The sequence below is a fragment of the Coregonus clupeaformis genome, chromosome 38 (assembly GCF_020615455.1).
Source record: "Coregonus clupeaformis isolate EN_2021a chromosome 38, ASM2061545v1, whole genome shotgun sequence".
Taxonomy (NCBI): Eukaryota; Metazoa; Chordata; class Actinopteri; order Salmoniformes; family Salmonidae; genus Coregonus; species Coregonus clupeaformis.
Window position 1 is genome coordinate 1,132,472 of NC_059229.1, and position 21,405 is coordinate 1,153,876.

The 21,405-nt window shown below is 42.0% G+C and overlaps 1 protein-coding gene across 1 annotated transcript in view; it reads left to right on the plus strand.

Annotated features, from left to right (window-relative positions):
• The first annotated feature begins 929 nt into the window (after positions 1–929).
• The window catches only part of LOC121572666 (signal-induced proliferation-associated 1-like protein 2), a 39,693-nt gene continuing 19,217 nt past the window's right edge, over positions 930–21,405 (plus strand). Inside the window, exon 1 of the mRNA XM_045211662.1 lies at positions 930–1,118. The gene's annotated coding sequence lies outside the window, so the exon portion shown is untranslated. The remainder of the gene's footprint in view (positions 1,119–21,405) is intronic.

Here is a 21,405-nt window from a genome sequence, read left to right on the forward strand (position 1 = left end):
ATTTGTACTCAATTATTGATGGATGTCAATGGCCAATGGAGGGCCGAAGAACTACAGTCTTCTCTGTGACTTTTTCACTGGTTACTGGCTGTTACCATGACTTGACTGTCTGATACAACATAAAACAATATAACATTACTGTATTGAAGCAGACACATGATGTAGGGTCACAAATAGTGCAATACACTGAACTGAATGGACTTACCCCATTGAATACCATACAAGATGATCTAAATGTATTTGTGTTGTCTTTTAATGCCACTTGGTATCTTATTTCTTTCAACTGTGTATGAATTGCATGCAGGGCACATAAAGAAAGAACTGCCATTGCTACCTATTTTCATCTGCTGTACAGTAGACTATCATTTATCATTTTCATCACTTACTTAAAGAAAAAATAAATAAAGCAAAGATCATTTGCAGTCTCTGTTCATTTTGAATTGAAGTGGTTTGTCAGTTCATTAGTTGTAATAGAGAAGACCTCTTTCAGGTTATCATGAAGAAGTTCAACCTCTCATACTCTTTCAATGAATTTGAAGGCTTAACATCCTAGTCTTAGATGGCAAGGCTTCAGATGTATTGTAGTCCAATTCGTGGCTCTGCAAACTTTCAGTTGGGGCCAGTAATGGACCATTTAAGTGCATTCATTTAGATAGGCTACTCTATATAGACACAATGTGGGCCATTACGCAATTAATTGTCGATGGAAAGATCATGTGTCACTACTATTATTTATGCTCATGTTTTCATTACTGTATGCTCATTCTTCCTGCATTATTTGTGTCTGTGTTTCAGTAATTGCAAGTGATGATTGACATCTCAGAGAACAAACGAGCAATAACGTCATGGTAGTTCAGCCTATCCCTAAACAAATTACCGCATGAGAGAGGCGGAACTTCTGCCGATGCTGCCAGCGCAACTCAACAGAAAGTAGTTGGATCAGACAGACACGGCTAGGCCTATTGATGCAGTTCAAGAATTGTAGGGACGGGGCTTTGTGTAGTTGCAATTGCAAAAAGTCACTGATAAACACAGTTTATTCTTCAACTAGGATGTTAAGCCTTCAAATAAATCGTTTTGGATAAGATTGGATTGGCGTTATCTAGATATCGTCGGAGGTAAGATATTTTTCATTGAGAGGTGTTGCTTTTTTGTTGTTGAAGTAATTCGATTAAAGTATACAAATGTATAAGAATTACACGTTGGCATTAGTTGATTTGAAAGCTGTTCAAATTGTATCATAACCGAATGTAACTTTAAAAGTCGGCCTGACCATCTAAATATGGTGTCGAATGGTAAAAACAACAGCGAGATCTGAAAAGGTTCTGCGATTCTATTGTGCTGCGAGTTCGCTCTCAACAGCGGGCTCTCTAGCCTAAGTTACGTTGTAACTTTTAATTAGAAGCAAAAGCACTGTTAATAAATTGTAAACTGGACTGATATTTTGTAGCCAGAATTGATTCGATACGGCTTCGTGGTTATTTTTTGAATAACAGGGATCGCGCAACTTCAACTTCTTCCCTTTGAGTCAAATTGTGATTGTTTGCAAACTCAATGCATGTTCTGTTGGATCTCAAAGGAAAGAAGTAAAAACAACAGTGGTGTAGTGGTGCCTGGAGAAGTGGGTATACAAAAATGTTGCCAAAATTATGAAAACATTTTTTGTGAAAAAGTATATGAAAACCGTGACATGCACTCTAAATGACCTAAAATGATAAATCACATATTGGTCTTTCACTCAGGACAACCCAAGCTGTAGTCTAATGTGCATGTAGGCTGAAGGCGTTCGCATACTTCCCATTTGGAACAGTTCGTGCATATATTATGACGACATTTTGTGACGTTTTTGTTCGTTTTGGTTTTAGTCAAGTAATTTTTTTCAGCTGAAGTCGGTAGCCGAAGATAACGCCCCTTCGTTGGTGATTGGTCAACAGTAGGGATTCTTCATTGAAGTGTTTATTGTCATTCAAGGAGAGACGAATCGTTTTCATGCAAATTTTTTGACTGCACCAAACTTCTTAGTTAGATGTAAAATTGCCCCACTATGATCTCCTCGACAAAAAAGTAAAGATTAATTACAGTTTTCTTGAGTTATCTTAGATTAATTCAGACTATTTTGACGAAGTGTATCTGGCTACAGCGTCTCAAGATGGACAAACAGTACTATTGCAGCTTTTTTCTTGTTTTTCAAGCGAAGGTCTTATAAGGGAGTATGCAAGCACCCTCATTTGGTTCGCCTAGCCGAAGCATGCAGAAGGCTTAAAGGCGTCTGCATGCTTCCCATCCAAAATATTCGGAACAGTTCGTGCATATATTATGACGACATTTTGTGATATTTTGGTCTTCGGCAAGGGTTTCTTAGGCTGTTCGTGCACACACACAAAAATCTAGAGGCATGCCGAATTTCGGTTGCCAAAGTCTACGCCCCTTCTTCGGTCATTGGTCAACAGTAGGGATTCTTAAATTAAGTGTTTGTTGTCATTCAACGATAGACGACTCGTTTTCATGCACAATTTATCACTTGAGAAATACTGGGACTAAGATCTCCTCAGCAAAAAAATGTCAAAATGAATGACAGATTTCTTGAGTTATGTAATTCATTCTGACTATTTGTGGAAGTGTATGGCTACTGGCTATCTCGCCTCAAGATGGACAAACAGTACTATTGCCGCTTTATTCTCGTTTTTCAAGCGAAGGTCTTAAGGGAGTATGAGAGTGCACTCGTTCGGCTAGGTGCCAGCCGAACTGAAGCATGCGGAAGCCTTAATTACATTAGTTCCATTACATTACACAAGTCATTGGACAATGGTGTCTTCTGTACGGGGGAGTTTTGTTAAGAGCCCCGACCCTCGTTCTGAATATTAACACGCATTGCTTGTGGTACGGTTTTGGAAGCATAACAACCTTATCTTCAATATCAGCGAGAAACGTAAAATTGATACACACCTTTTTATAGGGTTAGGGTTAGTGTTCCCATACGGCCATATCTCCATGTTACAGCATGTTTACGGAAGACAGAGGGACCACTGTGCTATTTAGCTATCTAGCATGCTCTGAACACCTGTGTATAACGGAAGACCGCCAGAAACATCACTGAAAAATACTGCAACGGTGATAAAGCTGGTTAAAACAGAGCATATTTTGCATTTGTGAAATTATTTTGTTGGGATATGAAAGTAAAGCTGTTTATGTTTCTAGAACCGTATTGCAATTGAGAATCAATTCATGTTTAGATGGAGCATTTGGCTGTTTTGGCTGCCAGAGCCATTCTACCTCTGAAAATAACATAAGGTCCTTTGACCTTTAGGAGTAACGGTAACGTTAGGATCCTTAAGAGTACCTCTTGGGCTAGCTAATAGTAGGCCTACTATTGAAACAGATAAATGAGTCTGTGAACTGAGTCAAAAATTCACAGGTTTCAGATTATCTCAAATTTTTTCAGGTTTTCGCTCTGTCACACTTTTTGAAATAGAATATCTAATTTTGTTGTTTTTCTAAGTCCACAACAATGTGTAAACCACATCAGGAGACCACTTTTGAGATCTGGGAAAAATCTAAGACATTTCTATTTTTGAGTGTAGTTACCCTTTAATTCAAGGTCTCAGGCACCTAGCACTGTGGTTAGTGGTGTTTCTGTAGCACATGAGATGGAGTTTTGCAACACAAATGGCCACTGAATTGATAATAATAATAATCATGATATCATTCTGCCAGGTAGGCATAGGCTACTTTGTAGCTAGTTAACATTTAATTGAGAAGGTTTTTGTTAGTTAATATTTAATTAAGAAGGTTTTTGGGATGGCCTTTCCATCTACCTGATGACGGTTAGGCCTATTGTTAGCATTCCTATATTTTTCCTGTTCCTTAATTATTTGAAACCTGGACATTTTATTTCATATTATGAGGCATTTATTACCTTGCTTCTAAGTAGCCTATAGCCAAAATTCCACCATAGAAATATGGAGGCAATTTATTTTATAAAGCCTTCCTCATTTGCGTTCTCCTGTTCTATTGGTTTTCTTTCCACTTTATTTCATTGTCTAGCAGCTAAAGGCATTATCCTAATCATATTAGCAACCCATGATGGTTGTTGCATCTTTAGATCCCTCTCTACATTTGTAATGGATATTTCCATCTCTGTCCATGAAACCGCTCGCATGTGCGGTGCACATTTTAGAATGGTGTTTTGCCACAAATTGCATTTTGGAACGTTCACATCATTCTAGGCCTACCGCCGTGTGCACATAACTGTGTAGAAAATGTGAAGAAATAATAGTTTATCAACATTTTAAGCTAAACATTCTGATCTGTTCCATTAGCCTTATACGGCGTATACCTACACTCCAAAGAAAATTATTTAATACTTTGATATGCATCCTGGCGATTTAAGAAGTGAGTTTACGCAATGACCACTGAAAAATAAATGGGTATACGCCATATACATGCGTATACCCTCCACTACACCGCTGAGTATGCCTTCTCAAATTGGCAAAGTTTGCTCTGCAAGACATTTTGTATAGTTTCTAATGAAACTATCCTAAGTATGTAGGCTGTTGCTAAAAATAGTATTTTGATAGCATAATAATGATATCATCACTATGCTATCAAATAAGTCTTATACACATCAAGCATACATGAGGACAATTTGTAAACTATTCTAGTTGGTACCTGTGTAAGGGTTTGGGTTATATTGAAACCAAGTCTGTTTCTTCTACCTAGTGTGGCAGTGCTAACCTTGACAGTCCAGCTGTTGTCTTCATCAGCCTAGTTGGCTGCCTTGCTAATCCTTGGTTATTTTTGCAATACAAAGCGGTACTTTTGATTTCAGACTTTTAGAGAAACGCCTGCTAAGTACATCTGCTTATAGCTCCCTGATGCTTTGCGTGTTTGAGATGTCAAACAAAATGATGACTTGTTAAGTGGTTTATCGGCCATGACAAAACGAATCTGACAGAAATGCTCAACTTTGGGAATAAAAGTTTTCTCCAGGATAGACCTTGGTAGTTCAAGAGGCAGCCAATAATACAGTAGCCTAGATTATCATTCAAACCAAATTTAGAATACTAAATTATCTCCTTATGCTTGGTCAAGTAAAGATCCCCTTGTGCTTTGGGGACTTTAATATTTAGGGAAAACCTATGAGGACCCTTAAAAAATGGCTATGGGATCAAGGGAAGTGCTGTGGTCCTTTGGCTCCCAAATTCCTTCCACTCATGAACATGCCTAAAATGCTCAAAACTGGCAACCAATTCTAGCCCGCATACCCTCCTCATATGGCTAAAATCAATAGCATTTGTATTGCCAAGCGCCTGAGAGGACAAGCTTAAGGGTGATTTGTTTGGCCAGATTAGCTCCTTTTATCTGAATTTGCAAAAGTGCCTGTCAGCACTCAAGGCTGCTCAATGGGGATCCAAGTTTCTTTACTGGAGGCAGCTAATTAAAAGGCATAGCTTTTGTTTCCACTCAGTTTTCTAATCCTGTTCCTGGAATGCTGGACAGCTGAGACGAGCCAAGCCCGTCTATAGATGCAGTCCACACTCCAGAGCAGTGTATTCAATGTATTTTCTGTCTGCCTTAAGGTCCCCTTGAGCAGGCCAGGGAAAGTCCTCCCTCTGCAAGGTGTTCACTGTAGATGAAAGTAATCCACAAATCCCTATCTGCGTTCCCTTTTTCCTCCTCCCCACTCTTGATGTTTGAAAACCCAGAGTACTTCTTACTGTATTGCATAGTGCTTTGGAGTGTAATGTTAGCTGAATCTGTCGTTTGCGGGTCAGGGTTCTCTACTAATCTCCATATTCCCCACCTCCTTGTACGCTGCTTCTTTGGTTCCCCCGTGGAGGTAAAATAATTGGAGTGTGGTCTCATCGCCAGTATCCTACATGGCAGGGAAGACCATGTGCATAGTTTGCATGTTCATAGATAATGGAGTGAGAGAGAATCAATCCTGATGTGTTTCGTATTCCTCCAAACAAGGTCAAGAGAGGAAGGATAGAGCCTAAGTGCCGTACTGCTGTAGACTAAACAAGTTCTCCTCTTGTCCTTCATTTGACCTTTTTCTTACCCTGCCCAGTACTCTACTGCACATATTTCAATTCCTAACCGGGTGTCTGCAACTTTGTGCCTCATACTTTTCTTTCTCTATAACAAATCCTGTGTGGTGCAGAACAGGAAAATGGCCACCGGCAATAGGAGAGTCTGCACACCGAATCATCCACACGTGTAACCTGAGCGCAGGCCAGCTTGTAGACCTATTTCAATGTGCGTGACTAGAAAGGCTGCATGATAGTGTTACAGACAAGGGGTTTTAGGACTGGGGTAACCACATTTTTAAAAGGGCCTTCATCAGCTCTCTTGTGACCCGGTATCTGGTAACAAGGGAATGCATGGACGCAGACTGGGATTAGCTAGCCGGGGCCATCTGTGCGAAGGACAGCGGTAGCCAGGCCTTTTCTTGGTGTCCCTGCATGCAGTCCGGAAGTCTGCTGGAACCCCCGTTGATGTCCTTATGCATCTGGGCCATCCTGGGGTCTTTTAATGATTTGATTTCACCATGAAGCTGGAGGGAGGAGCTGCCTCCACAGTCACCTCCCTTCATTCCCAATTCTCCATACCCCAAGAGAAAGGAGACTGTGGCCAGGCAGGCGCCACACCGCCGCAAACCCCACAGAGAGTTAGGTTGCAGGTCGATGAAGAAACGGCTCCTTCCCCATGATAGCAGCAGAGAGCCCTAAAGAGGCGATGCCAGATCGGGAAAAGGCCTCTCACTTCCGCTCTACTGATTGCGGTGACATTGAAACGTGAATCACCTGGTCTTAGCACCCTGCTTTTCCAGCCAGCCAGCCCAGCTAGCCAGTCACGGGGCCCATAGCCCCTGCAGGGTGAAACATGGGATTATCAGGTTTACCAGTGCAGACGGCTTTATTCACTCTACTCGTTTGTGTGTTTAATCTATTATTAGTTGTAAGTACTATACGGCGACTGTGGGCCTACGCCGTGTCTGGGCTGGCGCCATAAACTGGTCAGATGATTGACTTAGGTCACGGACCATGGTCAAGGTTTAAGGTCACTGAAGTGGATTGCCTTAATTTAAGTGGAAGGAGTTAGACCAATTAAATATTTAAATACTGAAGCAACCTTTTGATGAACTTTCTAGATGGCACAACTCTACTTTTAGAGTTTCGAAGAATGCAAAATAATTTCTGCTGTGTAATATGTCAGCATTTCTTCATAGCTATGTCTCTGTGGGTACTTGGGAAAAGAACAATGACTTTAATCAACACTACTGCTATTCTCATATACTCCTGATAACATTTAGCGTGCTCTTGTGTTGTTGTAACCCCATTCCCAGTCTCTGTAACAGTTTGGAACCTCTATGCTATCATCTGAAATTCTCTAGCCAGCACCACAGACTACCAAGGGAGTGGATCAAGCTGCTGGCAAGGCCTTTCCCAAACATGCAGCCATCTGCCTCGACACCTGACACCATAGCCCACACTGCGATCCAATTTGACTTCTCTTCAGAGACACGTTTGTTCCTATTAAAGACTGTTTAAAAACTGACGACCAAGCATTATCACAACCAATAGATTAGATAGTCCATCTCCATTCATAGGAATCGTCCACACGTTCCTTCCTTTTCTGGGTGAAAACAATCTGTTGACAACATGTTTAATATTTGAAAATGACTGTGGACTGCTGTGAATGTGGACCACTCAAGTGTGCCTGAATGCTTGTGTGCTTTGGCTGGGGCAGCGTTGAATCGACCTCCCGTTGCAGTACGTACTGGATGCGTTGCAAATTAATGTGACAAATGGATGCTGTGTGCATTTTTGCTGACAAGTATAATTGAGGACTTTGGGCCTTTGTAAATGTATTAGTTTCATTGGTTTGTGCAAAGGGTGTTTTTGACTGATGTGCTGAGAGTTTATTTTGTAAAAATTTAATTTATGATTATTGAATCTGAGTTAGTAGTAATAATAGGCCATGGCTGATACAGTTACTAAGTGTACACACTTTGTTTCCCGAGTGCTCAGTGAAGGTAATTTTAAGATCCTAGACGTTTTGAACTTTACATCAAACTACTAACAAAGACAAGTGCAACGTTGCTCAAATCTAACTGTTTAAATTAGACAGCCGCCTTTAATTTCCCCAAGGTTGAAGGTGTTTTCAGTATGACAGCAAACGCCTCTAGGTGAAAATGTGAAGAATTTCTCCTCTTAATAAACCTCTAATTGACAGGCACTTCCTCGGTCGGTTTCCACCTGGGGAACCACAAAACATCTAATCGAGCTTGATGGGTCTATGAAAAGAAAGAGCAGCCTTACGCTGTTGTAGAAACACCTGCCAAAAGGTCGGTAAAGCAACACCAGATGTTGTCATGGAGGTGTATGCTGTAGAAAATCTATCAAAAGACAGACTGCGGTTTATTGACAGTGTTATGACAAACTATTGAGTAGCGATGAGCTACAAGGCGGTAATGTCGGTGTCCACAGAGATGAGCGTCTGGGGCTTGTGTTAACTGGTCAAAGCAAAAAAGGTTATCATATTTGGTCACCTTCTCGTTTAAGTTATCTATTGGCTCTTGACAGCAGTGCTGCCAAGTTTCTTGTGTTTTTCTCTTTAACACTTTAGTAATGCATTTGAGGATTGAGCAAGGCTTTTTTCGGATGACAGTTTCAGTGACCATGGTTCTGCAATTATTAGTGAATGACAAGCGACTTTGTTGTATTAATGCATATGTTAGCCCTTGGGATACATTACTCTCCATTTCTGTGCTTTGCGTCATATTTGTTTGCTCGATTTACTAATCACAGTTTATTAGTGTAGCTCAGTTGGTAGAGCATGGTGCTTGCAACGCCAGGGTTGTGGGTTCGATTCCCACGGTGGACCAGTATGAAAATGTATGCACTCACTAACTGTAAGTCGCTCTGGATAAGAGCGTCTGCTAAATGACTAAAATGTAAACTACATTTAGTCCATCAGAGCTATCGACTCCAAATGGGAATCCCACAGTTTGTGTTATTTCAGCGACGACATGGGAATCAGTTTAGTATTTCCATTGCCAGAGTAGACAATAACTTTCGAGCCATTTTGTCTTAGAATTAATGAGGATGTAGACTAAATGTCCTCGGCGTTGACAATAGAGTACAAATGATGTTGTTTGTGGCCTCCAATTCACTCCATAATTTCCCATGACATTTCTATTTTTCTTTGTGGGTTCGTTTGTGTGGGTGGATGATGAGCCGTATATGCTTGATTCATTTATGTAATCCTACTTAACCTTTCTCATGTGGTGTAAAGGAAGATTTGTTTGCTCTGACTGCTTTCATAAGAAATCTGTCATGTTCAAGTATAGTTATTCTTTGTAATTTACAGTGGATGGTGATAAATAATAGTGCAACAATGTACTTTTTCTGGAATATACTATCAGAATGACACTGGGTGGGTTATGGTATTGTTACACCCATTTGTAGACAGCACCCAATTGCAATCATGGGGTGATTTTGGTGGTTAATGCACCAAAGTGGATGTGGCTGACCCACGTCTGTCAATCACAGTTTTAACTCAATCAGAAGGCTGCGATAAAGCCTTTTCTGTTTGTTTGGCTCCCAGAGAGATGTTCTCACCTAATCCCTATAGGTTGCTGACGTCGAACTATGATAGGGCACTCGCGTAACCCTTGTATAACCCCAGAATCCTCCTATTCTCTGAGGATTTGCATGTAAAAAAAAAAAAAAAGTCCTGTAAATGACCAATCACTGCACTGATGTTCTCCCCTTAGTGTCGCTAAGGTGAAGGGGCACATTTACTAAGTATTTTTAAGGGCTTACAGCTGTTTACCAGATGTCTTCCAAATTAAAATATTTGTAAAAGATTAAGAGAAGGAATAATTTTTTTCTTATAAATAAGTGTAATTTGGCTTAATGACCTTTCATGACAGAAACATTTTAATGGGCAAGGGCTAAAATAAAGGACACCATGAAAAAATAGTCAAATTGTTCTATCTTTCAGATAAAAACTAAGCCCACCTTACCAGTTATTTTCATATAAAGTCAGGATACCAGTTATTTTCATATAAAGTCAGGAAAGCAAAATTTGCCATGTCATTGACCCAGAAGTCAAGCTTGTTATAACCTCTCTGGCCATGCTACGGTTAACTGCAGCCCCTCTGAAGCGAGAGAACCTGGGGGAATGTGTTGTGTTTTCTCCGGCCCAGAGCAGAAACATCTGACCTCGCTGGCCCCAGTCTCGACCAGGAGATAAAAAGATGACTGGCCTTCCCTCCCTGCATTCCTTCCCCTCATTGAGGCGAAAGTGACATCTCAATAGGAAGCCCTCAGGGGATCTGCTTTGACATTCCTGGATCACTTGACTCTTCTATCTCCACTGATGTCGTTTATGAATTGGGATGGGAAGTCATCTTATCAAGTGCTGGCGAGCAGAGCTGGCTGAGGGAAATTATGGGTGTGCTGATATTGGCAGGAAGTTGTTTCTCGCCGGTAGTATTAAAGGACGAGTACTAGCCAACACATTTTTTGTAGACATGTCAAAAGGTAGAAAAAGATGACCGCATATTGGTGGTTCAGCTATTATAGGAACCAATAATATAGGAACCAATAATGGTTGGAGGATGGTGCTTGGTACACCAAGGGTATGGGTTTGATTCCCTTTTAGGCCACACGTACTGGAGGCCTAAGTGGCTTTGGGTGCTAAACAACCATATTGCCCTAATGGTTTCGATTACGGTCACCATGGTGGCTTGCATGTTAGAGGAATATTCTGAATCAGACAATTTTGTCTTATTCAGGCTGTCCGACTAATGCATGACTACCAACTAGGGCTGGGCGATGTATCGAAATAATGTTTTAGTGCAATGTTCCAAATGCCTGTATGGCATGAATACAAGGTTTACGTTTTCTGTTGTGCAACGAAGCTTATTTAGAGAAAACGTTCAGACCCCTTGACTTTTTCCACATATTGTTACGTTACAGCCTTATTCTAAAATGGATTCAATAAAAAACTCCCCAGGTACAGATGTGCCAAGCTTGTAGCGTTATACCCAAGAAGACTCGATGCTGTAATCGCAGCCAATGGTGCTTCAACAAAGTACTTTTTATATTTCCGTTTTTTTATTTGTATAAATTAGAAAATATTCCTAAAAACCTGTTTTTGCTTTGTCATTACGGGGTATTGTGTGTAGATGAGGGGGAAAAACAATTTAATCAATTTTTGAATAAGAATTTAACATAACAAAATGTGGAAAAAGTCGAGGGGTCTGAATACTTTCCGAAGGCACTGAATATTGTGAATCGCCCATAAGTTTGGAAAAAATCTAAATATGATTTTTAGGCAATATCGCCCAGCCCTACTACCAACCAGCTAGTCTTAAGACCTCATGACAGATGTTCCGTTATGTAGTCGTTTACCAAAAGTGTGACCTACTCCTAGTGGCTTTGGATTTGTATCCAGTACTATTTTTGTTGTCATGCTTTTTTAAATTACAGTTTCCCTATAGGTTTTAAAATATGTTATGTTTTGTGTACACCATCTGTGTGTTTTAGTTATTTTTCTGATCCACGTCTTTCAAATCTCCAAACGTATATCCCTGCCGCCACACTAAACTGTTTACTGACTGTTTGCTGCTCCCAACAACGATTGTGTAAGAAGCTTTAGGGATACAATAACAAAGATTTTAGGTACTGACTGGTTGAAATGTTATTCCGTAACTAAGTATTCAACATTTTCTTCACTTTTGGGAGCAGCTTTTCTGCTACATTTTGGATGTGTTTGTAGAGTGTCCTCAGCACGGTAGGCCTCACTAGACACAGGAGGAAGAGCTGTTTTTTTCAGTCAAGTGCTTCCACCATATACTTCACACAGAGAAGCGAAATCTTTTTAAAGTGCTACTCAGTGTCTTATTCACCAAGAGATTTGATTTCACATACGATTGTCTATGGATTCAATTCATAATTCATGGAATACGTATTGCCTCATTGTAAAAGCTTCACATATAAAAAAAACAGTTTCTCTCTTGTTGCTGGCACTGCACTCAATTGCCCCACACACATCCAGGCAGATAACATTGACCCCAAGTTGACCCTGCTAACCAGGAAGCCCATCGATATCCCATTTCGGCTATCCACTCGAAGCCGTTTCGGAAACTGTGGAAATTATATAGTGAACATACCAACCGTGCTCATCGCCCTAGCGACGAACTGCTGATGAACTGATTTACCTGCGCTGTCTTTCGTGTGCCGTCGTGTGGGGAGTCCTCCGTTCGACAAAGGGAACCATTAGATTGAAGACTATCCCATCTGTTCCAAGGTTAATTGGAATTATGGTCGCTAATCAAGTGCGGCGACGTGGACCCAGAGAGCAGTTTCAACAGCCTTAATTAGTTGTAACGGCAGAGAATGCGTAGTGACCGGAGTCCCAGGATAACATGCCCTTTTGCGTAGTTTGCTATAATAATCACTCCCAATGGTACGGCTTTATGGATTTAGGTTGATTTTGTTTTCATACGTGGTTATTCAACTGTCATTTCTGGCCAACAAGGCCATGAACACTCAATGGCCATAGGGCAAATCGCAGAAAGATCTGCTGTGGCGCTGTTCAAATTCACTCCATAATGGGCAGAAATGCTCTTCTGATATCATTCGTGGGGGCTAGGGTTTTCGTGTGTGTTAAGGCTATCTATGGGGCTAGTCCATTCACGTGTGATATAGACATCTAGCATAAATGTCTGAAAATCTTGAATGAAAATCTTGGCTCTCATCTACATGGTCCATGTGTTTATAATGTGAGAATTTGTGTAATTGGAAAATCGTGTGTTGGGTGGGTGTTAGGTCTGTATGTTTGTGTTACTAGACTAGACTGTTGTGTTTTGGTGTCTGTTTTATATCTGGTAGCAGTTGCTCAGGTGGGTGTGTGTGTGGGAGCAGGGATTTGTAGGGCTGACTAATCCTCCCTGACTCAGCACTCATTGAGCACTTTCAGAGTAGCGCAAACGGCTCCAAAACACACAGGCATTTCAACTAGTAATGGAACATCAGAAAAATATTTTCTTCTTATCGTCGCCACTGCCTTGAACTATTCTGCTGTATGTAGCAAGTCAGCATTTCCCAAAAGCCTCGTGCTCTCTTTTCCCCGCTTTCTTTCCTAACCCAGGACACACATTTTATGACTGCCTGCCTCCTTTAAAAATGCAAGTCTTGCAGACTTCATGAGATCATTAGCTTTGACAGACTCGAGAGGTCAAAGGTGACCACTCTTCAGAGACTCTAGACACACTGCTCCAGGAGACATGTTCGCTGAAGGAAGCCTCGATGCAGGGCCTGCCCTCGAATGCTTTTCCCTGACTAGAGGGGTATAGAGAGGATGGAGGGAGAGGTAGAGAGGGGGTGGGGGCGTGGGGGGATGGAGGAGCACAGCTGGGAAGGGGGGGTAGTTCAATCTGTCTTGGTTGAGGCTCCCCAGACCTGTCTCCTAGATGCTACTGATGTGACTGCCTCAGGGTCGGGGAACGGCTCTGATGTACCCAATGGGGCATTAAACATGCATTCTCTTTCTCTTACTCACTCTCTCCACTCTTCCTCTCAGTCATTGTCTTATTTCTGCTCTCTGTCTCTCTTGAGGCTTTTAGTCTGCTCTCTCACCCTCACTTTCAATCTTTTAGTTTTTCAGTTGGCTGTCTGCTGCTTGTCTTCTCTCACCCTAACGATTTCTCTCTCTCTGTTTTCAGATGCTCAGTTCCCACTCTCTCTCTCTCTCTCCTCTCTCTGACCCCTACTCTTCCTTTCCAGGGCCTCACTTTTCCCTTTGTTTTAATATAGAGAAGATCTAGACTTCTCTATACTCATGGCTGTTTGTCAAGTTGCTCTATGCTCCATGGCAGTGTTTTCCACTAGCGCCGGCTGTCGGCTATACAGCTGATTTAGTCATTTTCAGCCGGGTACTTTTTCCACTTAAATTAACTAGGCTACTTTTCAGTCGGTAGTCAGAAAAAAGGCTGCCGAGCCCCCTCTACGGAGCGAGATAGCTGCCAAAAGGTTGAATGTACATATTGTTAGGATCGTAAGAAAATCCATATGTTAATTGTTAGGATCGTAAGAAAATCCATATGTTAATTGTTAGGCTCGTAAGAAAAGCCATGCGTGACACATGAAACTTAAACGTTAAATTAGATCTGTAAACGTACAACACAGAAGAGCCTTGTCTAGAATAACCGACTGAGCTGCAAAATAGAAAGTAAATGTGCCTTAGGCTAGGCCTCTTCTGCTATCTAAAAATGCCATGCTGTTGTGTGTTATTTAATGGCCATGTAATTGCATCATTTATTTTTGTAGCTGCGTGGGGCTACTGTGGTGATCATGTTAACTAATGAATCACACTTTTTCCAGTATTTGGGAGCATGTACTGAAGGCCTTATATTAGGCATTTGACTGTTGTATTAGTGAATTCCACTCTGTATGTAGGCTTGTTACAGCCATTTGTATTGCACAACCCCATCAAGCATAGGCTATATCCATATCAATAAATGAGACAAAACAATATATTGATTATGTCTTGGCTATAACCTGTCCTGAGCAAATGGCCAAGGAGTCTTTTATTTTTATTTGTTATATATATATATATATATATTTTTTACCCCCTTTACTCCCCAATTTCGTCATATCCAATTGGTAATTAGTCTTGTCCCATCGCTGCAACTCCTGTACGGACTCGTGAGAGGCGACGGTCGAGAGCCGTGCGTCCTCTGAAACACAACCCCGCCAAGCCGCACTGCTTCTTGACACACTGCTCGCTTAACCCGGAAGCCAGCCGCACCAATGTGTTGGAGGAAACACCGTACACCTGGCGACCGTGTCGGCGTGCATGCGCCTGGCCCGGCACAGGAGTCACTAAAGCGCAACGGGACAAGGACATCCCAGCCGGCCAAACCCTCCCCTAACCCGGACGACGCTGGCCGGCTGCGACACAGCCCGGTATCGAACCAGGATCTGTAGTAACGCAGCTTGCACTGTGATGCAGTGCCTTAGACCACTGCGCCACTCAGGAGAATAGCCAAAGAGTCTTGACCATTTGGGACCATCTATAGCCTATTCTTACTGCCAGTTCTGTTTTCCCCATCAGCCACTGCACGTGCTTCTTCACCTGTTTTGTTTAAAATGTATTTAGAGGCTATATTTAAAGGCCTGTGAGCTTGGGTCTCTTTTTAAGGGGAGCCCTATAATAAAAACAGTTATAAAACACTAATAGGGTTCTGCAATTATTCCGCAAGACACCAGTACCCAAAATGATTGCCTAAATTGCAATGCCTACATGTTGAAGGCTTTTTTTGGGTGGGGACGGGGGGACGGAGAGGCCTAAATTAAGCATTGAATTATTAATGTGATAGGCTAAAGGACTTTGGAGAATTTAGATAATTTTGAGTACACACATGGATTTCAGTAAACAAATGGATAAGACTGTTCTATTCTCTTTGATTTAGTTCCTATTGCAACACAGACAAATGACTATGGATGACATACTGACTGACTGAACGAAGGATGAAATAAATGTTCAAATATGTTGGAATGACAAGTTGAAGACTTTATTTGGCTAGTAGGCAAATAGGCCTACATTAGGGTATAATGACTATGGCTGCATGCCTCCAGAAGGGCATCTTTTGAGGCTGAGTGGTGCTTTTCCGAAGGCGCACGATGCTGTGGCGCTGCATGGAGATCACAAGCTCTTCAACTGGGCAGCAGTGTCGCGGTGGAGGGAATAGCTTATATGGAGACTGCTTAAGACCACTGCAATAGGGTTATTGTAAAGTGTTGGGAATAAGTTTATGCCAGACTTGGCCTACGTTTAACCTCTCCCTTGTTAATTTCAAAGTATGTTCATGACCCGATTCATATAAATCATGTCAAATTAAAAATTCATATTAACTCCTCCTACAGAATATGCTTTGTCAAGATTTTGGGTGATGATTATTTTTTTTTTATTGACTCAAGTGATAATTCATAATTCACCAAACATCTATTATTATTATTAGTATTATTCATTGGTGGAAAACATCTACTACAGTCCCATCAAAGTGAAATGAGAAAATGATGGATAATTGAGCTATGTGATCCATTGTAGTCTGATTTGAATATTATAAGGCAAAATATTGTGGTTGCGCAACATTGCAACTTTCACGCATGGTTTAGTTTCATACATTTCTAACCAATAGTATTAATTATTGAAAATCGACACAACATGAAACTATGGCTGATAGTACATTTGTTGAAAGCAACACTGAAGCATGCATGAGAGCACCAGCTGTTCTGGATGACTATGTGATCACGCTCTCCATAGCCAATGTGAGTAAGACTTTTAAGCAGGTCAACATTCACAAGGCCGCAGGGCCAGACGGATTACCAGGACGTGTACTCCGAGCATGTGCTGACCAACTGGCAAGTGTCTTCACTGACATTTTCAACATGTCCCTGACGGAGTCTGTAATACCAACATGTTTCAAGCAGACCACCATAGTCCCCGTGCCCAAGGACACTAAGATAACCTGCCTAAACGACTACCGACCCGTAGCACTGACGTCTGTAGCCATGAAGTGCTTTGAAAGGCTGGTCATGGTTCACATCAACACCATTATCCCAGAAACCCTAGACCCACTCCAATTTGCATACCGCTCCAACAGATCCACAGATGATGCAATCTCTATTGCACTCCACACTGCCCTTTCCCACCTGGACGAGAGGAACACCTACGTGAGAATGCTATTCATTGACTACAGCTCAGCATTCAACACCATAGTGCCCTCTAAGCTCATCACTAAGCTAAGGATCCTGGGACTAAACACCTCCCTCTGCAACTGGATCCTGGACTTCCTGACGGGCTGCCCCAGGTGGTAAAGGTAGGTAACAACACATCTGCCACACTGATCCTCAACACGGGGGGCCCCCTCAGGGGTGCGTGCTCAGTCCCCTCCTGTACTCCCTGTTCACCCATGACTGCTGGCCAGGCATGACTCAACACCATCATTAAGTTTGCCGACGACACAACAGTGGTAGGCCTGATCACCGACAACGATGAGACAGCCTATAGGGGAGGAGGTCAGAGACCTGGCCGTGTGGTGCCAGGATAACAACCTCTCCCTCAACGTGACCAAGACAAAGGAGATGATTGTGGACTACAGGAAAAAAAAAGAGGACTGAGCACGCCCCATTCTCATCGACGGGCTGTAGTGGAACAGGTTGAGAGCTTCAAGTTCCTTGGTGTCCACATCACCAACGAACTATCATGGTCCAAACACACCAAGACAGTCGTGAAGAGGGCACGACAAAGCCTATTCCCCCTCAGGAGACTGAAAAGATTCGGCATGGGTCCTCAGATCCTCAAAAATTATACAGCTGCACCATCGAGAGCATACTGACTGGTTGCATCACCGCCTGGTATGGCAACTGCTTGGCCTCCGACCGCCAAGGCACTACAGAGGGTAGTGCGTACGGCCCGGTACATCACTGGGGCCAAGCTTCCTGCCATCCAGGACCTCTACTACCAGGCGGTGTCAGAGGAAGGCCCTCAAAATTGTCAAAGACTCCAGCCACCCTAGTCATAGACTGTTCTCTCTGCTACCGCACGGCAAGCGGTACTGGAGTGCCAAGTCTAGGTCCAAAAGACTTCTCAACAGCTTCTACCCCCAAGCCATAAGACTCTGAACAGCTAATCATGGCTACCCGGACTATTTGCACTGCCCCCCACCCCCATCTTTTTACGCTGCTGCTACTCTGTTAATTATTTATGCATAGTCACTTTAACTCTACCCACATGTACATATTACTTCAACTACCTCAACTAGCCGGTGCCCCCGCACATTGACTCTGCAACGGACCCTGTATATATAGCCTCCCTACTGTTATTTTATTTTACTTCTGCTCTTTTTTTCTCAACACTTTTTTGTTGTTGTTTTATTTTACTTTTTATTTAAAATAAATGCACTGTTGGTTAAGGGGCTGTAAGTAAGCATTCACTGTAATGTCTGCACCTGTTGTATTCGGTGCATGTGGCCAATAAAATGTGATTTATTTTACAGAAAGTGATTAACCTTCAATAGTGAACAAAGTAGCAATATACTGGCTACTGTTGGTAGTCTGCAAAAAGGAAGCTACAAAAAGACACCTAGCATTTGTCTTGGCTAGCCTACTGTAGCCATGTCTATCTCGTTTGAAGCGTTTGTCTTAAAGGGGCATCTTCTCAAAATTACACACTTTAGAAACAAATGAATGCAATTAATACAATGTAATTCTAAAGAATAAAGTAACAACTTGCATTGCTAAATTATATTACACAGCTTTTTAATACATATCATAATAACAATGTAGCCTATTCATTCCTGAAAATCGAGAGAAAGCAAGCCAACCTATAGGCCCTGCATGACCCCAATACCCCTGGCGTGTTTCATATGCAGCTACGGAGTGGTGGTGCATAAGCTATGTGCTTTGATTGACGAAAAGCAAGCTTGACTAGTTTATGAAAGGTGTTGAACTGACTGAGTAAAGTCGATCTCTTTATATCCTTGCTATTCATAAATCATACAACGTAGTTATATCTCCATGGTATCGCATCTGGAAACGTGAACTAAAGATCTTGTTTGTATTTTCGATATGAAGTCCATCAGGACTTGTCAGACAGTGACGTTAAAGTGAATGACTTGCCAGTAGCCTACCGAATCGGTAAGAGAGCTATTCATTTTGGCTCCGTAAGTTGCATAAGGGTAGGCTTTTTGACGATTTATCAGCAGAAAAGTTATGAAAACATTCTATGAAGATGGTGAATCCTGCTCACTGCAGGAACAATAGGTAGGCTAGTGGAGAGAGCCTCACTCTGGTCCAAAATCTGATAAAATGAGTTGTTTTAAAAGCTCAAGATGCTTACAGTGCTGTGAAAAAGTATTTGCCCCTTTCTGATATTCTCTATTTGCATATTTTTTACACTGAATGTTATCAGATCTTCAACCAAAACATAATATTAAATAAAGGGAACCTGAGTTTACAAATAACCCAACAATTATGGATACTTTATTTTATTATCAAAGTTATGCAACACCCAATTCCTCTGTGTGGAAAAAGTAATTGCCCCCTTACACTCAATAACTGGTTGTGCCACCTTTAGCTGCAATGACTGCAACCAAATGCTTCCTGTAGTTGTTGATCAGTCTCTCACATCGCTGTGTTGGAATTTTGGCCCATCTTGCATGCAGAACTACTTTAACTTATTTGTGGGTTTTCAAGCATGAACTGCTCGTTTCAAGTCCTGCAACAACATCTCAATTGAGATTAGGTCTGGACTTTCACTTGGCCATTCCAAAACTTCAAATTTGTTGCTTTTTAACCATTTTCATGTATACTTGATTGTGTGTTTTGGATCATTGTCTTGCTGCATGACCCAGCTGCGATTATGCTTCAGCTCACAGACAGATGGGCTGACATTCTCCTGTAGAATTATCTGATACAGAGCAGAATTCATGGTTCCTTTTATTAAGGCAAATCATCCAGGCCCTGAGGCAGCAAAACATCCCCAAACCATCACACTACCACCACCATGCTTGACCGTTGGTAGGTGGTTCTTACTGGGGAATGCAGTGTTTGGTTTTCGGGAACCATCTAGTCCAAAAAGTTGACTCAAGTTTGTCAAAAAGCACCTGGATGGTCATCAGCCCGACCTGAGGAAATGCCTCTTAAAAGGAAGCTTGATGCCTATGGAAGTCTGCAAACTCTTACAGTGTTCTTTAAAGGCCAAGTGCAGTCAAAATACTTTTCCCCCCCGTGTTTTATATCATATTGTACAACAGCTGATGAAACTAACACGGTAAAAGTGTGAAAACATTTGATTAGTGTTATTTCCTGACAGTTGCTGGTTGAAAATGCAATCTAGCATTTGAATGTACCAGAGGGCACCAAAATAGAGCTTGTTCTGCAACAACAACAAATTCAGCTCTACAAATGAACACCACCATGTACAGATGTGCTCTTCTGCTATCAGTCTGAAACAGGAAAACAACATACTGTAAGAGGGAGTCCAGAAAATCCAGTCAGTGACTCACACACATCCCGTCTCAGTCCACACCCTGTCTCAGGGCAGCAGGTAGCCTAGCGGTTAGAGCGTTGGGCCAGTAACCGCAAGGTTGCAAGTTCGAATCCCTGAGCGGACTAGATGAAAAACTGTTGATCTGCCCTTGAGCAAGGCACTTCAGCCTAATTGCTCCAGGGTCGCCGTCGGTAATGGCTGAACCCTGGCTGTGGCCCCACTCTCCGGGGGAGTGCTATATGCCAAAAATACATTTCCATTTTCGCACCACACACTTGTACAGGTTACTCTTGTACATGTGTGAAACAGGACAAAACCCATATCTCTAATATTCAACCTGTAAAAACAAAGACTAAGAAAACCCTAGTCAGGCAGCTCAGATATCCTCGTCCCATATCTGTTTTTGCTGCCTTGTCAACTCCTATGGCCATGACAACCACCACAGGATTTGTCTACAGCCTACGATAGAGCACAGACAAACATGCGAACAGGCTAGAGCTTGGAGGCCAACCAACTACTTTGGGTCTAGCCTTAAAGAAAGCTTCAGTCCTTCAGAGGCCGACTGTACTCTCTCAGAAAGACCTAAATGTCAAACAGCCATGTCTAATATGATATGATGTATATGATGTAACCACCACAAGAGAACCCCCGATATGTCTGTCATTAGCATCAAGCTTCCCATCCACTTCAGAGCTGCTATAGTGCAGGTGTTCTGGCTCCATGGAGAGGGAGACGGTAATTAAAGCTAGCGATGGCTAAATTGCTTACGACGTTAGTGTTGCATGCAAACAGGCTTGCTCGCATGCTGTGCCACCCCCGTCCCGTGCATGTTCGAGATAGGGTTTAGAATGGGAGTTTTAAGAGTCCGTGAAGACAAATTAAGCGTTTATTTGTATTTCCACCGTACAGTAGAGGATATTTGCATGATCAAGCAAGCCTGGTTGATGAAACCTACAGTCGACTTTGTAAAACTTAGACTGCTCTTTTTCTTCTTTCCCTCAATGAGGAATGGACATACCATACCCCTCCACTAGCTTACAAAGGAATGGAAATAACTTGCTCTACATTGAACTTCAGCTCGGCAGCCATATTTACGAGACCTTGCTCCAGAGAAAGCCTTTCATTCACCTAGTTACAAAGTTTATGATAATTTGTGTGTCAGTTTGTGCGTTTTTTGACCATCCCTGTATACACACACACACTTTCTCTTGGATGACTGTGTGCTAGCCCAACAGGCATGACAGTCTTCCTGCTTTTAGGCTCTTACCAGTCCGTCAAAGATGACAGGGTGAATACAGCATGATAAGTCTTGAAAGCAAAGGCACCATCTTT